Below are 18,870 nucleotides of genomic sequence, written 5' to 3'. Positions count from 1 at the left end.
ACTGCTGAGGTCATTAGTCCCCTAGAACTTAGAACTAGTTAAACCTAACTAACCTAAGGACATCACAAACATCCATGCCCGAGGCAGGATTCGAACCTGCGACCGTAGCAGTCTATTAATCACCCAGCATACTACTGTCGTACAAAATCCAACGTCTCAGGCCGCAATTGCACGTCATCGCCATATGCATATCCGACTCTGAAATCTATACGAACACTGATCTCTCCCGAGGTCCATTCAGTGCCTTTAGCCAGAAAAAATTCGCGCGTAGTCCGTACTGAACTCGCTCAGGAGGAACCGGCAGTCTCCATGTGCCAATTCACACTGACTACCATTCTGCGCCTGTAGCTCCGGTTTCCGGGCCAGAATCTACATCTAAATCCATACTCCGCAAGCCACCCGACAGTGTGTGGCGGAGGGTACCTTGAGTACCTCTATCGGTTCTCCCTTCTATTCCAGTCTCCTATTGTTCGTGGAAAGAAGGATTGTCGGTATGCCTCTGTGTGGGCTCCAATCTCTCTGATTTTATCCTCATGGTCTCTTCGCGAGATATACATAGGAGGGAGCAATATACTGCTTGACTCCTCGGTGAACGTATGTTCTCGAAACTTCAACAAAAGCCCGTACCGAGCTACTGAGCGTCTCTCCTGCAGAGTCTTCCACTGGAGTTTATCTATCATCTCCGTAACGCTTTCGCGCTAAATGACCCTGTAACGAAGCGCGCTGCTCTCCGTTGGATCTTCTCTATCTCTTCTATCAACCCTATCTGGTACGGATCCCACACTGGTGAGCAGTATTCAAGCAGTGGGCGAACAAGCGTACTGTAACCTACTTCCTTTGTTTTCGGATTACATTTCTTTAGGATTCTTCCAATGAATCTCAGTCTGGCATCTGCTTTACCGACGATTAATTTTATATGGTCTTTCCATTTTAAATCACTCCTAATGCCTACTCCCAGATAATTTATGGAATTAACTGCAAACGTCAAAGGCGCTGGCCATGACAAATGTGCCACTCCACGGCACAATACTGAAGTATTAGTTCGGAAGCGTTCGGTCAAGGTGTCGGCGGTTTAAATCCTTTCCACTTTTTTAAGTGTAGATACATTCGACCCAGGCTCAGAGCAGAGGTTTTTTCAGAGACGCGCAAGTCAAAAAGTTAACAAGCGGCGTGGAAGGTGACGTCTGCATCACGTGCAGTCGCTGGACCGTGACGAAGTAATGTGCTACCCTTTCAAGGTCTGTTCTGCTGGAGGAAAAGGAGGCGGGCAACCACGTAATGGGCCAGTCGGCGGTTGTACCTGGAGTCGGCTGCGGCAGTGCGAGGCGTGGGGCCGACAGCGGGAGAGCCAATTCACAGCGGCCGCTTCCTCGGACTCACTTCAGGGCCGCCACCGACACAGGTAAGCGTTCCGGCCCTGTACAGCGTGATATTATACTTTCGCGGCGCTCTCTGCTGTGGAATGTCTCACCGTGTGACAATGGCGCACCAGGTGGCGAGAAAACCGGCCATCTCGTAACGTCATAACATACACTCAGTCGCAAAAGTATTCGGACAACACGTTACGGCGCATAATTTTGCAGTTTGCCGCATGAACAAATACAGAAATTGCACTTTGTAATGTATTTGGGACTCTGGGTACGATGTCGCAACATGAAACACTCGTCAAATACGAAGAATTGTTGTTGCACATGTGTCTGTTACGTAATATTTCCTGAAAACGGCATGGGAAGGTGCAACAAAAGTATTCGGACCAAGGCGGACAAAGTGAGAGAATAGTTCATTCCGAGACGCACAGAGGGTGAAGCGACTGCAGTGTGTCCATTTCCGCGAGACGACAGCGATGTCCGCAGCTCGTGGTCGTGCGGTAGCATTCTCGCTTCCAACACCCGGGTTCCCGGGTTCGGTTCCCGGCGGGGTCAGGGATTTTCTCTGCCTCGTGATGACTGGGTGTTGTGTGCTGTCCTTAGGTTAGTTAGGTTTAAGTAGTTCTAAGTTCTAGGGGACTGATGACCATAGATGTTAAGTCCCATAGTGCTCAGAGCCATTTGAACGATAGCGATGATTCGTAAACACGTATCGCGGGCCTGTGCAGGTCGACGATGGGACGCAGAGGGAAGTGTTCTACGTTCGAGCAATCGCAACTTGTCGTTTATCATCACGCGAAGGGGAAAACCTGCAGGAAAATTGCCGCAATAGTGAACATGAAGAAAAGTACAGTTCACGACATTATTAAACGGTTCGAGAAAGAAGACCGATTGGAATTCCGTTGCAGTACAGGACGGCCACGGACATTTTCACAGAGAGATGAACATGTGATTGAGCGAAAGGTACAACAGAATCCGAAAATATCTGCCACACGAATTGCAAGTGAGGTGGAGGGAGACCTCGGTATAAAAGTTCATCCCGAAACGGTGCGGAGAGTACTACGACGGATCGCAGTACCATGGACGAGTGGCACGGCGAAAGCCATTCATAAATGCCGTGAACCAGAAGAAATGTACGCAGTTTGCGAGGGAATACGCCGAATACGATCAGGCTTGGTGGAATCGGGTTATATTTTGCGACGAATGTAAATTTACATTATGGCAAAGCGACGGAAAGGCAAACGTGTGGCGAAAGACCGATGAAGAGCTAAATCCCAGGAACCTCAAACCAACAGTAAAGTTTGGAGGTGGGAGCATTATGGTGTGGGGATGCATGTCCGGCAGTGGTGTGAGTGATTTGGTGTTCATTGATGATACGATGAACAAGGAAGCGTATTTGAATATACTGCGAGGACATTTGAAGCAGAGTGCACGACATCTAGGTATTGCGAACAACTTTCATTTTTATCAGCATAATGATCCCAAGCATACAGCGCATATTGTACAAATGTGGTTGCTCTTCAATTCCCGGAAAGTATTGCACCCCCCTCCCCAATCACCAGACCTTAACCCAACCGAACATCTGTGGGATAAATTGAAACGGACCCTCCGCGCGGACAACATCTATACGGAGGAGACCTTGAAAGAGAAATTGCGCCAAGAATGGGCAAATATAGACCCAGATTTCACGAAAAAACTCGTGGAAAGTATGCCTAGTAGATTGGAGGAGGTATTGAAAATGAAAGGTGGACCCACAAGGTATTGACATTTTCGTCGTACAACTTACGAACATTTATTGGAAAGTGTCCGAATACTTTTCTAGCAGCAGGATGTGCAGGATGCTTCATTTTTGTTGTTAATTTTTCTGTTATTTATGTTTTGGAAACGAAATAATACAATAATTCTTTTGTAATTAACGTTGTTACGCATATATATTGCTAATAAATATGTTTGGGTTTCATAGTGAGTGTTTCTCGAGTACTCATTGTGAAACTTCCCACTGTCCGAATACTTCTGCGACTGAGTGTAAGTAAGAAACAGAGTCGTCAGAGTTTCCACTACAGTTTTCATAACCTCCTCGCAATATGCAATACATTTCTCGCGGCACACGTGAACGGCACGATGGCGTAATACTTTGGACTTCGAACAAGGTGCGAAAGTAATGTTATTCTGCGTCACAAAGTAGCTGCAAGCCGTGCTACGAACTTGCGTTCGTGACAAACTACGTACCAACCTAGTACACACCGAAACTACCCACAACACTGCCGCAATCCCAGCTGTAAAACGCTGCCATACACAAATTCACGTTTTTGTCTTTGTTTACTAATAGCCGCTCATACAGTTGCAGATGCAATGAGGTACACTGAGAAAAACTGCAACAAAAGAACGCGGAGAATATACCGTAAACAGCGGCAACAGTCGTGAAACCATGCTGTTGCTTATAGTAAATTAGGTGTTATAAAATTATTCACAGGAAACAATATTTGGAACCAAACAGTATACATATAATAATATTTTACGATGTTTTGTAACAATGCTATTTCTGCAAGTCTAAGAGTCACAGAACCCACAGATGAGGCAAAATTTGTCGCTCAAACTACTTTGCGAATAAATAAATAAATAACACAACTGTTTTGCATCAAGGCGGACCCACAATCTCATTGTTCTTTTTAATTGTTATTGTACGCAATTTATGAAACAGTTAATATATTAGGTTGGAGCATCAGTTCGTTGCGTTTTTGTTTTTCATGTTGATATTCCGGTTGTTATGAGTTTATTTATAGATCGTCATTACTTGCTATTTGACTGCACATATTGTCTTTTTCTCACTTGGATATAGGTAGTGGACGATAGAAAATAGAGTGCCAACTGGAGAAATGCGTGGAGTGATACCTCACCATGAGCATTCCGCCGGCCGGAGTGGCCGTGCGGGTCTAGGCGCCACAGTCTGGAACCGAGCGACCGCTACGGTCGCAGGTTCCAATCCTGCCTCGGGCATGGATGTGTGTGATGTCCTTAGGTTAGTTAGGTTTAAGTAGTTCTAAGTTCCAGGCGACTGATGACCTCAGAAGTTAACAGAAGTTAAGTCGCATAGTGCTCAGAGCCATTTGAACCATTTTTTTTTGAGCGTTCCGCTTGACTGATAAAAAACACTATACACTGACTGGGAAGTTGTTCCGCAACACTTTATTCACTTGGTCTTGCACCCTCAATTTTCCACCTTTTCCACTCTCTATCGAACAAGCTTCAAGCAACGTACTATTCGGATGAAAATGCGCTCCGAATATGGCGCAACGAGTTCTTTGCCACAAAACAACGTGCTTGCTGCACTTGCGGAATGGTAAAGTTACCCCAGCATTGTGAAACTGTTGTAAATAGTGATGGAGAATATATTATTGATGAGTAAAGTCTCTGTTATGCCTATCACTTGTTTATTAAACTTACGAAAAAACGGTACGAATTTATGCACCAAGCTAATACATTACTGCGTCTGGTGCGTTAATAAAGTATCAAGAAAGCTGAATTATCGTAGAATAAATGCAAACAGAGTAAAATCTCATAAATGAAATAAGCTACAACGTATTTGTGAAGAACTATTTTCAAACTTATTTCCGTCTTTCCACCTTACTTCCCGATTTACCCTCAATAGCGTATTTTTTAAAACTTAGATCTAATATTTTTAAAAATATGCTTGTGATCTATGACTTTGTCTCTACGATACTTCTGTGGCTGGATGTCTTACTATGGCGGGCACTTTTCTTGTCACGTCGTTATTTTGCACGCGTGCTGAGGGTTGACACACTCTTACATTTCACTCGGTGTTCCAACACGTGAACGATTTTCATCTAATCTAATTATTTCATCTTCAAGAGACATCTGTGTTGAAGACTCTGTCGTTACTGTGTCTAAAGTTGTCACTCTGATGCAGTGAGGATTGTGGTTTCCTCTGTCTATCCAGTTTTATTGCGTTTGCTATTTTATCGTCACGGCCGCGTGGCAATACTCTCTTCAGCGGCAGTTGTGGTGCTGTTCTTAAACTGATTGTGCCCGAAGTGTAGCTACCTACACTTCCTGTCACAGTCTAGGTACACTAACTCTTTCTACAAAACGTCTTGTTTTGTGCTATCAAAAATATTCAAATGTGTGTGAATTCCTAAGGGTCCAAACTGCTGAGGTCATCGGTCCCTAGACTTACCCACTACTTAAAGTAACTTATGCTAAGAAGAACACACACACCCATGCCCGAGGGAGGACTCGAACCTCCGGCGGGAGGGGCCGCGCAATCCGTGACATGGCGCCTCAAACCGACACCCCCGGGATAACAAGGCCGCCCAGCAGTGTCAGTGACGTCACACTAAGCGGCCCATAGCCGACGCTGCAGTCCACGGACACCTCCGTACAGACGCGCCTGGTGCTAACCATCTTCTGTCCGTCACACAGAAAGGAGCGAACTCTAATTCGAACCAAAGACCAAATTATACATATTCTTGTAAACAGCATAAAGGTTCATAACGAAATACCGATTACATATACGGGCAGGAATAGGTTCTAGAACTCCTCTGAAAAGTGTTTATCTTCAGTACCAGAATGAACATCAAATTGTCAGGTTTTCTAAATAGGAAAGCACTTTGTTAGTAACAGACAGCAATAATGAGACTTGCAGTTGGTGATTTCTACGTGGAAAAGGAAATAAGCTGTTGAGAGATTGAAAATGGTAAGTAAAGAGAGCCTCAGCCTTTTGCTCACATTCTTACATGTAATGCACTTGGTTGTATTTCATTTCCTTACCTTTCATAACATTTTAAATATTGTTTCAAGAAGTGTATCTTCAATAGCAGAGTGAACTTCAAATTGTCAGGCTTTTCTTAAAGGAAAGAGCAGTCCCTTAGAATCACAGTGCAAGACAGAATCTTGTGTTCAGTGATGTCTGTGTTAAAAGGAGAATATTTGATATCTATCTTTTGTTTCCATTCTTTATTACTGGGGATACGCTTGGGAGAGCCAGTCATGACAAAACACTACCATCTGGTGAGGAAGATGTATGAGACAGGCGAAATACCCACAGACTTCAAGAAGAATATAATAATTCCAATCCCAAAGAAAGCAGGTGTAGACAGATGTGAAAATTACCGAACTATCAGTTTAATAAGTCACAGCTACAAAATACTAACGCGAATTCTTTACAGACGAATGGAAAAACTGGTAGAAGCGGACCTCGGGGAAGATCAGTTTGGATTCCGTAGAAATATTGGAACACGTGAGGCAATACTAACCTTAAGACTTATCTTAGAAGAAAGATTAAGAAAAGGCAAACCTACGTTTCTAGCATTTGTAGACTTAGAGACAGCTTTTGACAACGTTAACTGGAATACTCTCTTTCAAATTCTGAAGGTGGCAGGGGTAAAATACAGGGAGCGAAAGGCTGTTTACAATTTGTACAGAAACCAGATGGCAGTTATAAGAGTCGAGGGGCGTGAAAGGGAAGCAGTGGTTGGGAAAGGAGTGAGACAGGGTTGTTGCCTCTCCCCGATGTTATTCAATCTGTATATTGAGCAAGCAGTAAAGGAAACAAAAGAAAAATTCGGAGTAGGTATTAAAATTCATGGAGAAGAAGTAAAAACTTTGAGGTTCGCCGATGACATTGTAATTCTGTCAGAGACAGCAAAGGACTTAGAGAGCAGTTGAACGGAATAGACAGGGTCTTGAAAGGAGGATATAAGATGAACATCAACAAAAGCAAAACGAGGATAATGGAATGTAGTCAAATTAAATCGGGTGATGCTGAGGGCATTAGATTAGGAAATGAGACAAAGTAGTAAAGGAGTTTTGCTATTTAGGGAGTAAAATAACTGAAGATGGTCGAAGTAGAGAGGATATAAAATGTAGACTGGCAATGGCAAGGAAAGCGTTTCTGAAGAAGAGAAATTTGTTAACATCGAGTATAGATTTAAGTGTCAGGAAGTCGTTTCTGGAAGTATTTGTATGGAGTGTAGCCATGTATGGAAGTGAAACATGGACGATAACTAGTTTGGAGAAGAAGAGAATAGAAGCTTTCGAAATGTGGTGCTACAGAAGAATGCTGAAGATAAGGTGGGTAGATCACGTAACTAATGAGGAGGTATTGAATAGGATTGGGGAGAAGAGAAGTTTGTGGCACAACTTGACTAGTAGAAGGGATCGGTTGGTAGGACATGTTTTGAGGCATCAAGGGATCACAAATTTAGCATTGGAGGGCAGCGTGGAGGGTAAAAATCGTAGAGGGAGACCAAGAGATCAATACACTAAGCAGATTCAGAAGGATGTAGGTTGCGGTAGGTACTGGGAGATGAAGAGGCTTGCACAGGATAGAGTAGCATGGAGAGCTGCATCAAACCAGTCTCGGGACTGAAGACCACAACAACAACAACGCTTGTAAAAATTCTTGAAAAGAGCTGTCACCATGAACATATGAGTAAATTCACAATAGTCATGTGTTTTATGAGATAAAGCGAACTCTTGTTACCTTATTGTAAACGAAAGTTGTGAGGGTTTTGTTATGTATGACACTGTTTAAGATAATTTACTTTCAGTGTAATAGCTTGAAAATGTTAAGTCCTGCTGTCAGTTGGCATTTGTCACCACCTGTATGCGAGTTTTAAAGGTAAATAGTGTTCTGACAATTATAAAATAGTGGCAAAGTTCCTCAATCGATTAAACTTATTCCTGCCCGTATATGTAATCGGTATTTCGTTATGAACCTTTATGCTGTTTACAAGAATATATATAATTTGGTCTTTGGTTCGAATTACAGTTCGCTCCTTTCTGTATGACGGACAGAAGATGGTTAGCATCAGGCGCGTCTGTACGGAGGTGTCCGTGGACTGCTGCGTCGGCTATGGGCCGCTTAGTGTGACGTCACTAACACTGCTGGGCGGCCTTGTTACCCCGGGGGTGTCGCTCAAACCGCGCGGTAGCTCGGCGCGGCTTTGTTCTATCCATTAGTCATTTTGTACTCCCGAAAATAAACGTTAATGAAGAAAGACAAACGCCGTGTCAGTAGCATTTTATGTTTATTAGGATTACCGGCTTCACCACTTGCCAAAGACCACGTTCAGATCTTAATCTAATTACTGCGAGTCACAGTTAATCACCAGACCGAAGCTTTAATTTGGGTTTTAGTTGAAGCTTCGTCCTAATAGCGAATTAGGATTCACAGGATTAGATTTGTATATGAAGGTGACATCTGGCAAGGATCGAATAAATCTGAATAAACATAAACTGCGACTCACACGGTGTTTTTTGTTCTTCGTTATTTTACAAGTGGTCACCCTACCCTCAGATGTCATTTCTTCCATCATGAGAAACGTTCATCTTCAGTAAATGTCTGTAGTTTACGAGAGAATCGTAATTAAGCCGCCCGGTACTGTGATGTTACATACCTCTTGGGGTCCTTAGCAATCCGGAATAATGGCAGATGTGGTATTTTTTTATTGCTGGAATCTTTTGTAAGAACCGTGTTGCGAATCACTGTAATGCGTCGGAAATCGAATTCAACAATGTGGATTGTTGGCTGCTTGATGGTTGTAGATGTATACAACAAAAATAAACAGGTGTGATGTGATTGCATGTATCAAACTGTGGTTACGAGTTACCAGTTTGTAGTGGGTTAGTCAATATTCTGCAGGCTGAGCCCTAACTATATCGACAGACTTTCAAACGTGGACCAGCACTGCTTGGTAGGTGTTTTGATGTAAGAAATTCTACGTGACTCCGTGCAGAATAATTCATTCGTTTACTGCCGCATTTATCTTTGCGATTAAATTATACTGGGAATATCGCTTTTGTAGAGATGTGACGACGATGATTTTATCGGAACCGAAGTCGAAATCAGAGATTACGCAATCGTGAAGTCGAAATCAGAGTATGTACTTAAGTATCTTTTCTAGATGATAACAGCATTGTTCAACATTGTCAATGTATTTACTCAAATAGCAAAATTATTTTTAAATAACTCTGTACTACCTGTAACGGTAAACTTCTTTGTTTATTTTGCGTACTCTTTTACAACTCCTAGTACCTAGGTGCAGTTAGTGACTGCAGGATCATCGAAAATCTTCGATATTAATGATCCTGTTGATGACGTCAGAAATAAGCTAGAAATTCTCCAAATCAAAGGGCAGTCAGCATTTTTTTTTACCCAAACGATTCTGTGCATTTATTATTATCTTACAGATTTAGAATAATGTTACAATAGTAATGTACAAACAGTTTCAAATATAACATAATTAAATCTGAGAAGGTCGCAACTTGAAAATAATAAGTAGTACTCCAAGTGTAAAAAGACAACGCAAATCCTACACAAGATATTTCATACTTCATAAAATTAAAATAAAAAATATACGTTTACGTATAGAACAATATATGTACGATACACAGGGTGTAAATTTTAAGTTGACAAACACGAAAAATAAGCTTCACATGAAAAAATGTGTAGAATCCAAAGTTGATTATTTTCTAGGGGGACATCTGCTGGTGCTAAAATTAGCCCGCCACCCCTGTCCTTAGGGGGTGGGGCAGGAGGCAACTTTAAAATTTCTAATGGGAACCCCCATTTTTTATTGTAGAATCAGATTCTATATAAAAAACTATGTACATGTTATCTTAAACATTTGTTTTGATTCTTGGTAGTTGGCGCTGTAATTCAAGAAAATCCATGTTCTCATTTTTGCGTGGGAAATGGTTACGGATAAATAAAAAATACTTATTTACTTCGTATATTTTGATTCGCTAAAACTAAAACTCTCCCTCTCTCCCCATAGGGTGGGGTATGAGAGAGAGGAATTAGAGTTTTACAAATGTTGAGCCAAATATAATTTTTTTCCGCAGATTCGGACTGGGTCAACATTTGTAAAACTCTAATTTCTCTCTCTCAAACCCCATACTATGGGGAGAGATGGACAGTTTTAGTTTTCGCGATTCAAAATTTACGAAGTAAAAAAGTATTTTTTACTTATCTGTAACCATTTTCCACGCAAAAATGAGAACATGGATTTTCTTGAATTACAGCGCCAACTACCAACAATCAAAACAAATGTTTAAGACAAAATGTATGTTGTTTTTTATGTAGAATCTGATTCTGCAATTAAAAATGGGGGTTCCTATTTGAAATTTTTATTTGCCTCCCGCCCCACCCCCCAAGTAGCTGGGGTGGCGGGCTAATTTTGGCGCCAGCAATGTCCCCCTCGAAAATAATCAACTTTGGATTCTATACGTTTTTTTGTGTGAAGTTTATTTTTCTAGTTATTCTGGTTTGTCAACTTAAAATTTACACCCTGTATATTTAGGATATATTTGCCTGACAATGAGAAAGACTTGTTAAACGACCCATCATGACAATAGCCACTGAAGTGTAGAAACATCGGTCAAGTGTAGAACGATATAGAAATATTTCTAGCTGATTTCCGCCAGCTGTGTCGTTGGGAATACCACTTCATATACGCGATTGCATATGGTCTTACTGATGCTGTACGTATTCCTGTTAATCGAATGTCGAAATGAAAAACAAAGTAGTAGGGGAGGTGGGGTATAGGGGATTTAGAATAGAAACGACTTTTTAGACAGATCTCCGTGCACCGTTGTAACGTACATTAAGGACCATCAAACAATTATTTGAAGTTTTTTTAAATATGTGTCACCTTTTCGAGGGTGTTCATTCATAAATATTAAACTCAGTTTTTTCAAGGGCGTGTTTCACCCTCTTATCGGCCATATAAACGCGTATAAAAATGTTTTTCTCTAATTTTGCTCTACACTACAACACATTCAAAGCCGATCAAAATCCAAGAGTATTGTTAGAGAGCTTTACTTGTAAGAGGTTCGTCGCGTACGACAGACGGTCCATTAACAGTGGCACACAGACGTATGTTACGAGACTGCAGATGTGCATTGGGAGACGCGGAGATATTTTGAATTTAACCCACGACAAATGGCGCAACTTTCGGTGATCACAAACTGTACACCAGCTCCTCTCCTCCTTTAGGCCACTAAATAGTGACGACGAAAATTTCTGCCATCACGGGGATTCGAATCGCGCATCTCATAGTCTAGCGCGACCTTACAAGCTTGTGTTAGCGGTCCCGTACATGAAGGTGGGTTTACGTAAGCACCCAGTGTGGGTGCATTTACTTATGAAGCGTTGGCGGTGAGATACAACGCAACAGCGCCACAAAGAAGCTAAGAAGAGCTGTTCCAGCAATCTCACCGTACTGCCTTTGGTCTGTGCATAGAGGTTTGCAAAAAGCCGGTTTTTTAGTGATGAAGTGTTACGTCTGCGAGTAGCTTTCGAAAGACCTTGTAGCGCGTAACTCAGAAGTGTCCATGGACCTGTGAGTCACGGGTGAAATGAAGTTGTTGTTGTTGTTGTTGTTGTCCTCAGTCCTGAGACTGGTTTGATACAGCTCTCCATGCTACTCTATCCTGTGCAAACTTCTTCATCTCCCAGTACTTACTGCAACCTACATCCTTCTGAATCCGCTTAGTGTATTCATCTCTTGGTCTCCCTCTACGATTTTTACTCTCCACGCTGCCCTCCAATGCTAAATTTGTGATCCCTTGATGCCTCAGAACATGTCCTACCAACCGGTCCCTTCTTCTTGTCAAGTTGTGCCACAAACTCCTCTTTTCCCCAATCCTATTCAATACCTCCTCATTAGTTATGTGATCTACCCATCTAATCTTCAGCATTCTTCTGTAACACCACATTTCGAAAGCTTCTATTCTCTTCTTGTCCAAACTATTTATCGCCCATGTTTCACTTCCATACATGGCTACACTCCATACAAATACTTTCAGAAACGACTTCCTGACATTTAAATCTGTACTGGATGTTAACAAATTTCTCTTCTTCAGAAACGCTTTCCTTGCCATTGCCAGTCTACATTTTATATCCTCTCTACTTCGACCATCATCAGTTATTTTGCTCCCCAAATAGCAAAACTCCTTTACTACTTTAAGTGTCTCATTTCCTAATCTAATTCCCTCAGCATCACCCGACTTAATTCAATTACATTCCATTATCCTCGTTCTGCTTTTGTTGATGTTCATCTTATATCCACCTTCCAAGACACTGTCCATTCCGTTCAACTGCTCTTCCAAGTCCTTTGCTGTCTCTGACAGAATTACAATGTCATCGGTGAACCTCAACGTTTTTATTTCTTCTCCATGGACTTTAATACCTACTCCGAATTTTTCTTTTGTTTCCTATACTGCTTGCTCAATATACAGATTGAATAACATCGGGGACAGGCTACAACCCTGTCTCACTCCCTTCCCAACCACTGCTTCCCTTTCATGTCCCTCGACTCTTATAACTACCATCTTGTTTCTGTACAATTTCGCTCCCAGTATTTTACCCCTGCCACCTTTAGAATTTGAAAGAGAGTATTCCAGTCAACATTGTCAAAAGCTTTCTCTAAGTCCACAAATGCTAGGAATGTAGGTTTGCCTTTCCTTAATCTATTTTCTAAGATAAGTAGTAGGGTCAGTATTGCCTCACGGGTTCCAACATTTCTGCGGAATCCAAACTGATCTTTGCCGAGATCGGCTTCTACCAGTTTTTCCATTCGTCTGTAAAGAATTCGCGTTAGTATTTTGCATCCGTGACTTACTAAACTGATAGTTCGGTAATTTTCACATCTGTCAACACCTGCTTTCTTTGGGATTGGAATTATTATATTCTTCTTGAAGTCTGAGGGTATTTCGCCTGTCTCATACATCTTGCTCACCAGATGGTAGAGTTTTGTCAGGACGCGCTCTCCCAAGGCCGTCAGTAGTTCTAATGGAATGTTGTCTACTCCCGACGCCTTGTTTCGACTTAGGTATTTCAGTGCTCTGTCAAACTCTTCACGCAGTATCATATCTCCTATTTCATCTTCATCTACCTCCTCTTCCATTTCCGTAACGGTGTCCTCAAGAACATCGCCCCTCTATAGACCCTCTATATACTCCTTCCACCTTTCTGCTTTCCCTTCTTTGCTTGGAACTGGGTTTCCATCTGAGCTCTTGATATTCATACAAGTGGCTCTCTTTTCTCCAAAGGTCTCTTTAATTTTCCTGTAGGCAGTATCTATCTTACCCCTAGTGATATAAGCCTCTACATCCTTACATTTGTCCTCGAGCCATGCCTGCTTAGCCATTTTGCACTTCCTGTCGATCTCATTTTTGAGACGTTTGTATTCCCTTTTGCCTGCTTCATTTACTGCATTTTTATATTTTCTCCTTTCGTCAATTAAATTCAGTATTTCTTCTGTTACCCAAAGATTGCTACTAACCCTCGTCTTTTTACCTACTTGATCCTCTGCTGCCTTCACTACTTCATCCCTCAGAGCTACCCATTCTTGTTCTACTGTATTTCTTACCACCATTCCTGTCAATTGCTCCCTTATGCTCTACCTGAAACTCTGTACAACCTCTGGTTTAGTCAGTTTATCCAGGTCCCATCTCCTTAAGTTCCCACCTTTTTGCAGTTTCTTCAGTTTTAATCTACAGGCCATAACCAATAGATTGTGGTCAGAGTCCACATCTGCCCCTGGAAATGTCTTACAATTTAAAACCTGGTTCCTAAATCTCTGTCTTACCATTATATAATCTATCTGATACCTCCTAGTATCTCCAGGATTCTTCCATGTATACAACCTTCTTTTATGGTTCTTGAACCAATTGTTAGCTATTATTAAGTTATGCTCTGTGCAAACTTCTACCAGACGGCTTCCTCTTTCATTTCTCGTCCCCAATCCATATTCACCCACTATGTTTCCTTCTCTCCCTTTTCCTACTCTCGAATTCCAGTCACCCATGACTATTAAATTTTCGTCTCCCTTCACTATCTGAATAATTTCTTTTATCTCATCATACATTTCATCAATTTCTTCATCATCTGCAGAGCTAGTTGGCATATAAACTTGTACTACTGTAGTAGGCATGGGCTTCGTGTCTATCTTGGCCACAATAATGCGTTCACTATGCTGTTAAATCACTCCAGGCAAATGCCGGGATGGTTCCTCTGAAAGGGCACGGCCGACTTCCTTCCCCATCCTTCCCTAATCCGATGAGACCGATGACCACGCTGTCTGGTCTCCTTCCCCAAACAACCAACCAGCGACTATGCTGTTGGTAGTAGCTTACCCGCACTCCTATTTTTTTTATTCATTATTAAACCTACTCCTGCATTACCCCTATTTGATTTTGTATTTATAACCCTGTATTCACCTGACCAAAAGTCTTGTTCCTCCTGCCACCGAACCTCAATAATTCCCACTATATCTAACTTTAACCTATCCATTTCCCTTTTTAAATTTTCTAACCTACCTGCCCGATTAAGGGATCTGATATTCCACGCTCCGATCCGTAGAACGCCAGTTTTCTTTCTCCTTATAACGACGTCCTCTTGAGTAGTCCCCGCCCGGAGATCCGAATGGGGGACTATTTTACCTCCGGAATATTTTACCCAAGAGGACGCCATCATCATTTAACCATACAGTAAAGCTGCGTGCCCTCGGGAAAAATTACGGCTGTAGTTTCCTCTCGCTTTCAGCCGTTCGCAGTACCAGCACAGCAAGGCCGTTTTGGTTAGTGTTGCAAGGCCAGATCAGTCAATCATCCAGACTGTTGCCCCTGCAACTACTGAAAAGGCTGCTGCCCCTCTTCAGGAACCACACGTTTGTCTGGCCTCTCAACAGATACCCCTCCTTTGTGGTTGCACCTACGGTACGGCCATCTGTATCGCCGATGCACGCAAGCCTCCCCACCAACGGCAAGGTCCATGGTTCATGTGGGTAGGTGAAATGAAGTACTTCTTTTAAAATTATTGCATGACGTTCATTGTTGCCTCTAAATATCGTTTTCTGGGCTATTTACTTAATTAACTTACCAGATGGACACACAGCAATGTGAAACAGGTACCGAAGGCTGCTGTAGGACTCACCTGAAAAAATGTTGCTTGAGTTGTTTACGTAATGAATACTCTTGCGTGGCGCGAGAAATCAATTTATCGTAATTGTATATAGCTCTACCGGTTGCAAGCAATGTTAAGCTCTTCGTGACTCAGTCATCAGTTTACATTGTTCCATATTATTTTATATCCGTTTTAGATTTCTTGCCATGCAGACTGTTTATGAGGGCGTGCTGAAAAGTAATGTCTCCGAATTTTTTACTATGCTCGCAATATCCGTTGGTATATTAAATCTCATGCTTACTACTCTGTCGAATTTCCCGCTTCGCTGACGCAAGTTGTAACCTTGTGTGGCTAAATGGCTCCCAATTGTAGCATGTGACGTGGCGGTGTGAAACGTAACAATGTCGATGGGCGAAAAAAACTCTCAGAAAACTGAAAGCACGAATTCGAAGAGTTTGTCCGCACATGGAACACTCTCTCATTCAGCACGGCAATGCCAGGACCACACAACACTGCGACATGTGCAACAATCCCACGCCTTGTGATCACTGTCACAGATCATCCTCCACATATCCCGACTTGTCCCCAGACGATTTTCATCTCTTTCCAAAACTTAAAGAATAACTTCGAGGACTTCACTTTGATAGTGATGAAGCGGTGCAAGCAGAGGTGAGGTATTGGCTTTGTCAACAAAGTCAAATGTTCTGCAGTGACGGTATCAACAAACTGGTCTCTCGTTGGAAGAAAGTCACCAGGGAGACTATGTTCAGAAATAAATATGTAGACATGAAAAATAATGATGTTGAGTATTAATAAACTATGTTTTATTTAAAAACGTTAAGTGTTTTCACATAAAAAATCGGGAGACTTTACTTCTCAGCACGCCCTCGTAATAAATTTGCTGGCAAAATGTTCCAAATTATTATTGCGTGTATTTAATGCCTCTGTTAACCCTTAGGTGGCGTCTAATTTGGTTTTTGGAGTTACCCAGGATGTAAGCAACAAGACTTTATTCCTGTACCATGCTGACAACTATCCACTAGCGACTGCGGAAGCTACCTAGTTAACAATGTGTGCCTAGTAATTGCAAAATTGACTGATATATCGAATATCGACTTTTCATTAACTCATCTGTGAGATTTCCATGCTGACGACTGATCAGAGTTAAAATATCTCTATTTGTATCGTTAGAAATATTAGATAGCGTACTTCTTACTTGAAAAAAAAATTAGGTTTGATACAAGAAAGTGGTATTATTTAAATTTGTTCGTCAAGAGATCTGGCATTGTTGAGTTATGTACAAGCTTTTCCAAAACATTTATTCAGTTTTTACAAAAAAGAAATTTATTGCTTTTCAGTTAAAGAAAGTTTATGGTGGTGGTTAATTGCAAAAAATCTACATTAATACAGACATCCGAGAAAATATGTCGTTCCTAGTTGGAATTCTTTCAAAATCTGCAACGTCAACATTTCTTAAAAACTGATTTAATGAATGACATTATAGTGACAGATTAAATACCAATATTAACATTTCGAAAACAGTATCGCTGTAGAAAAACTTAGAACAATGGCGAAAAGTCGTGGAATACTAACTTTTAAAACTGAGCTATCTTTTTAGCTTGTGTACAGAAGCCCATTTTTTCCTGTTACAAGATAGAAGGTTATTTCTTGATTACCAGTGAAATAAGCTCTCTTCCAATGATTCTACATCCTCCTCCGAACTCTGTAAACCACTGTCAAGTGCGTGACGCAGGGCACTTTCGATTATACAATGTATTAGGCTCTCTTCCTGTTCCATTCTCATATGGAGGGCGCGAAGAAGACTTCTTCAATGCCCATTTTTACACGGTATTTAGTCTAATCTTGTTTTCGCAGCCCCTGCAGGAAAGGCAGGCAGGAGACAGTTGTACAATCCTAGATTCTTCACCCAATATTGGTTATCCACAGTCGTGCGCCAGCTCAGCTTTGCAGCATTCCCGAGCCGCTCCCCTGATGGTCAGACAAACCTGTCATCATTTGTACTGCATACGATCAGCATCCCCTGTTAGACCTACTTTATATGGGTCCCACACACTTGAATGTATTGCAGGATGGATCGCACATACCATCGGAGAGATCATCAAGCCAGCTCTGGCCCAAATTGTCACTCTCTTCAACGGGGATTCTTCCACTCAAATTGCGCCGAGTACGTGCTCGTTGTCGACGTCCAAAAATATCACGCTTCAGTCGATGCCACACACGTTCGTTTGGGTTCATGTCCGAGGAACAAGGGGGCCATTCCATTCTGATGATCCCAGCAAGCCGAAGGAACGTGTCCAAGAGAACAGCACGGTGAGCACGCGATTTATTCTCCATCAACATGAAATTTTCACCGAAATATTGGCGACGGGGTTCCACTATTGGTTGCAGAATCTCATCCCTGTATAGTAGAGCAGTGATATTGCTCAAACTTCCTGGCAGATTAAAACTGTGTGCCGGACAGAGACTCGAACTCGAGACCTTTGCCTTTCGTGGGCAAGTGCTCTACCAACTGAGCTACCCAAGCACGACTCACGCCCCTTCCTCACAGCTTTACTTCCGCCAGAACTTGGAAACATCCCCCAGGCTGTGGCTAAGCCATGTCTCTGCAATATCCTTTCTTTCAGAAGTGCTAGTCCTGCAAGGTTCGCTGGAGAGCTTCTGTAAAGTTTGGAAGATAGGAGACGAGGTACTGGCGAAAGTAAAGCTGTTTGGACGGGGCGTGAGTCGTGCTTGGGTAGCTCAGTTGGCAGAGTACTTGCCCGCGAAAGGCAAAGGTCCCGAGTTCGAGTCTCGGTCCGGCACGCAGTTTTAATCTGCCAGGAAGTTTCATATCAGCGCACACTCCGCTGCAGAGTGAAAATCTCATTCCAGTGATATTGCTCTCAACAACTGCCCCCATATGTTGCTACCCCAGACAATCACTTCACCATACCTTATTGAACATCGCCGACACTGTGTTGAAGGCGTTCGAGATGTAACCGGGTTGTCTGCAAACACTTTGTCTGTGATTATCAGATCAGAGATTGGTCCGTAAACACCCCCCGGCCGGCCGCTGTGGCCGAGCGGTTCTAGGCTCTTCATTACAGAACCGCGCGACTGCTACGGGCGCAGGTTCGAATCCTGCCTCGGGCATGGATGTGTGTGATGTCCTTAGGTTAGTTAGGTTTAAGTAGTTCTAAGTTCTAGGGGACTGATGACCTCAGATGTTAAGTCCCATAGTGCTCAGAGCCATTTGAACCATTTGAAACAACCCCCACGCCAACCTAGGGGCGTCCATTCTGCATTATTTCTTGCCCATCCGTAACGGAGTCCATGGTGTTCTGGTGTCGAGAGTGGGAATTCGCATAATTCAATCGTCTCCTAACAGTCTGTTGCGATACTTAAGGTCATGCAGCCTCTTAGAACGCCAAATTCACTTCTGAAGCACTCAGTCCATGGTTCCTTTGACTCAAATGTAGTAGATGTCGATAATCCTGTGCACCTACTGAACGAGAAAAGCCTGTGCGCTGTAAGCGCTCAGCACTACCTGTTATCTGGAACCGATTTCATCTC

General features: G+C 42.4%; 1 protein-coding gene across 1 annotated transcript in view; it reads left to right on the top strand.

The window, feature by feature from the left end:
* Window positions 1-1,297: 1,297 nt before the first annotated feature.
* The window catches only part of LOC126088134 (probable cytochrome P450 6a13), a 208,499-nt gene continuing 190,926 nt past the window's right edge, over window positions 1,298-18,870 (top strand). Inside the window, exon 1 of the mRNA XM_049906251.1 lies at window positions 1,298-1,402. The gene's annotated coding sequence lies outside the window, so the exon portion shown is untranslated. The remainder of the gene's footprint in view (window positions 1,403-18,870) is intronic.

This window comes from Schistocerca cancellata, chromosome 6, assembly GCF_023864275.1.
Source record: "Schistocerca cancellata isolate TAMUIC-IGC-003103 chromosome 6, iqSchCanc2.1, whole genome shotgun sequence".
In the NCBI taxonomy this organism is placed as follows: Eukaryota; Metazoa; Arthropoda; class Insecta; order Orthoptera; family Acrididae; genus Schistocerca; species Schistocerca cancellata.
This window is presented reverse-complemented; position numbering and strand designations above follow the sequence as displayed.